The sequence below is a fragment of the Strix aluco genome, chromosome 24 (genome assembly GCF_031877795.1).
Source record: "Strix aluco isolate bStrAlu1 chromosome 24, bStrAlu1.hap1, whole genome shotgun sequence".
Lineage (NCBI taxonomy): Eukaryota > Metazoa > Chordata > Aves > Strigiformes > Strigidae > Strix > Strix aluco.
The window spans coordinates 8,439,849-8,443,837 of NC_133954.1; positions in this window are offsets into that span (position 1 = coordinate 8,439,849).

Below are 3,989 nucleotides of genomic sequence, written 5' to 3' on the forward strand. Positions count from 1 at the left end.
GCCTCCGCTGCCGGCCAGGGATGCTCCCTCGTGCTCCCTGTCCCGCTTTCACCCTGCAGCTGGGCGGGGGGAGGCTGCCTCCCCCCTGCATCTCCAAGCGTCTCTCCTGCCTGCCTCTCTCCCAGATCCCCATCTTAACTCCTGAATTATTTAATTTTAATGCATTTCGGGTACGCTCGAGGCAGCTCCTCAGCGCACTTCCACAGGGCCCATGGCAGGGAATGCTGCAGACCAGGGGAAGAAAAACCTCTCCTGACCCCCCGCCTGCACCAACAGCCCGTGTTACTTGGGAGGCTGCAAACTCCCCGGGTTCACACAAGGCCTGGGCTGTGATGGAAACAGCAGTCGAACCCCAAAACGTCGCCTTCATCATCCTCAGTGACTGTCTCTCATTTGTTACCCCCATTAACCACACTCAGAAGGAACGAAGGAGCCTGTCAGATCCCTCGGTCGAAGGCTTTACTTGCCTGAGCATAATTATTGATTAGAATTATGGCGGAGGCAGCATTGGGCTCCTTGGTTATTACCAATGAAAAAAAAGAGCCTGGCTGCCTTGTGGCAGGGGACACTTAAAATGCCTCCCAGGATTTTAAATGTATAAAAAAATGAGCCCGGTGCCTGCTGAGGTTTCCCCTTCTACCCCCATCAGCTCCAGCTGCCACCGGGACGAGGCCGAGCAGTAAATTCATCCCTCGGTTGCTCCTCACAACCAGGCTCTAACACAAACCCTCATCCCCACGGACAGGGCTGCGGAAGAGGCACCTTCACGGCGACACCCTCATCGCCCTGTCGCGCGGAGCACAAAACCTCCGACTGTTTTCCACTCGGTTTATCCAGCCCCGCTGGGGAACAGCGCTGGCTTGAAAGAAAAGCCCCACGTGCTCAAAAAGGCAGCGCTGAGCTCGTCTCCCACCTACCCAAGGCACCCCCGGGGGTGCCCGAGGACCCTCCGCTGGGTGCCCACCCCTGCGCGTTGGGTGCCAAGGCTGCAGGAACGGCCCCAGCCCGGTGCTGGCGGGGGCTGCACCCAGGAGCAGCACAGCACCTCCGGGCTCCCCAAAAGCTCCGAGCGCGGAACGACTTCGCTAAAACACAGAGGCAGCTGCACGCACGGGCGGAGAAAACCACAGTGTTATCCGGCACCGGAGAGCTGCAGCGGTGGGATTCGGCGTTTCCTCGCCGTAGGCTCGAGCTCAGCGGGGCAGGACACAAGTGACGGGCTGCGGGTCCTCGTCCAACCCTGCTGCTGCCCGATCCCCTGCCCTGGCCACGGGAGCAATAAGGGGAGGAGGGTCCAGGGGAGCACAAGCAGGGAAAAGCTGCTCGGAGAGCATAAAGCCCCCACGCCGGAGCCTGTCCCCGCTCAGCACAGCCCTTCCACAATCACACTGGGCCTGGTTGGGCCCATCCAGCTCCCGCGTGCTCGCAGCAGGGAGGTCGGACATCTCGCATCCAGACTTCCCAATATTTTGGATCCCTGCGGCCGCGCGGGGCCCGGGTTTTGCGGGACATGGCGGTTTTCCACCGACGCTCCCCAGCAGCCGGCGCACGGAGCAAAACCACCCGCTGCGCTCGCACCCGCGCCTCAGCAACAGGGTTCAGGGGAAGAGCTGTAAAATTCAGCTCCCCGCAGCGAGAAAGTTTCACTCGAGTGGTGACACCAGCTCAAGGGCCACGCTGACCGCCCTGTCCCCCCCCCACCCCGGACGCTGATTCGTGCCACCCTCACGGGTGGGAAACTGCAAGTGCCGGCGGCGCCAGACAGCGACTGCGAGAGGGCACCGAGGCCACGGCACCACCTCCAAGACTAGAAAATCAAGTTGTTGGGTTTTTCCCCCTTCTTAAGGCTGCAGGAAAATCAGGTTTTATCCTCACGCTGCGGGACGCAGCCGGCCTGGGGGAGCTCAGCACATCAGCCCGCTCACCTCGAGCCACCCATCGCTAGGAAGATGCTAAATAATAAAATCCAGCGTCGGGAGAAGAGACCGAGCTCCTGCTCCCAGAAATAGCTCTGTACGGCCCCGCTATCCTCGGGTGCTGGAGTGGCACATATGGCTGATGACACACTGCTGTCACCTCCGGCTCCCCCAAAGAGGAAACGGGCGATCGTCACTCATTGAGCGCACACCCACACAGTCTCTCCGAGCCACCGCGGCGGGGGAAGAACGCTGGCAGGAGGAGACGCGGCGGGCTCTGGGAAAATGAAGCAGCAAAAAAAAAAAAAAAAAAAGTAAGGAAAACAAAAATAAAGCGTTTTTTTTTTTTAATTTAAAAGGTAAATAAATCGGTCCTACCGATTTGTTAAGGAATTGGGTCCTTTCCAATCGTTATTACCGAGAGGGGAGGTGACGCGGCGTGTCAAAGCCTTCGCTACCGGGAGGCGCCGGTTCCTTCGCTGGGTGCGACCGACAAATCGACAACGTTAATAAAGGAACTCAGCTGGGAGCTACGACTTCAGGATCGCGTTAATGGGCGCTTTTAAACTCTTCCCCCACCTGCGCCGAGAGATGGATGTAGAAGGAAAAGGCCCGACGCGAAGCGACAGAGCGGAGCCGCCGCTCGGGGCACCTTGGTAGCCGCGTGGCTCCGGCGAGTGGCGCCCAGCCCAGGTTGCCCGCTGAGGCTGGGCTCTGCTGAGACAAGCATGTTTCGATTCTAGTGCTGAAATGGCACTTTGAAAAGAAAAAAAAGAATAATCCAGGATTTATTCTGTTAATTAGATGTGCCAAGCAGTGAAATCGCCTCTTAAAAAAAAAAAAAAATATATGTATAAAATGGGTATTTGGCCCTCCCTCTGCAGCCAGCAAGGGGATCGAGGGGTGAGAGGCACAGGGGAGGCAGCGGGTGCAGCTCCTGCTCACGTAAAGCCTGCACCGCTGCAATTACTTTGAGAAACGAAAGCAAAAAAAAAAAAACAAACCAAAAAAACCCAAAAACAAACCCAAAAAAAGCCCCAAAACAAACAGGACAGACACAAGGTTTGTTTCCACTACTGTCTCAGTGTACTTTATTCTCCTGCTGTCTACAGCTGAACAGCCACACAGGACAGAAACAGGTAGCACTGAGGAATGATCAGATTTCTTCCCTCCACACCCCCTCCCCAACTTCAGGAATGGCTTTTTCTTTTTTTATATTTTCTTTTTTTAGGAAATCCCACCCCACCTCAAGAAACAAAATAAAAAGAAAAGGCATTACTAGAAATGTGACCCAGGCCTCTCCCTAGTCTGTGCTCCGGAGCTGGCTGGCTCTCCCAGTTCACAGAGCTCCTCCTCTCCTCTAAACACCTGGGATTTTTTATTTTATTATTTATTTTTTTTTTTTTTTTGTACACTGGTTCAAAGTCGGCACTTCGACTGCAATCTGAACCCAGCACTGAAAGGCACATATCTGATACCCTGTACAAGAGCTATTGTGGATGCTGCAGTGCAGATGGGCAACGAAAGCGGAGTCCATTGTCATGGATCCTAGGATCAGACCGGGAAAAGGAAATCGGGGGAATAAAGCAGATCCTTGCCTGCTTTTTTAGAAAAAAAAAAAAAAAATAAAGAAAAAAAAAGAAAAAAAAATACTGGCTAAGGTTTTCTACTCTCCCTCCCACAAGCAGCTTTTAAAAATGCCCATGTTAAACTGCAGATTCAAATGCTGGTAGTTATCAACAGCTGCATTAATAAAAATGAAATGAAAAATAGTCTCAAAACCCTGCACCTCCTCCGTTTTTTTTTTTTCTTGGCTTATTGCTGACAATCTAGGCTAAGCAAGGGACTATTCCTCAAAAGCAAAAGTTGGGTGTTTTTTTTTTTTTAAGAGGAAATGAGAGATTCTGATCCTTCATGTGAAAATAAGACGTTGCATGATTGGGGAAGCAGTAAACAGCCAATTCATTTCTGAGTTGCCCATCAGACTGTTACTACTCTATTAAAAAAAAAAAAAATCATTAATGGGTTCCCCTTTTACTGGAAAGACCAAGAATACAAAAAGGAAGTATTGGG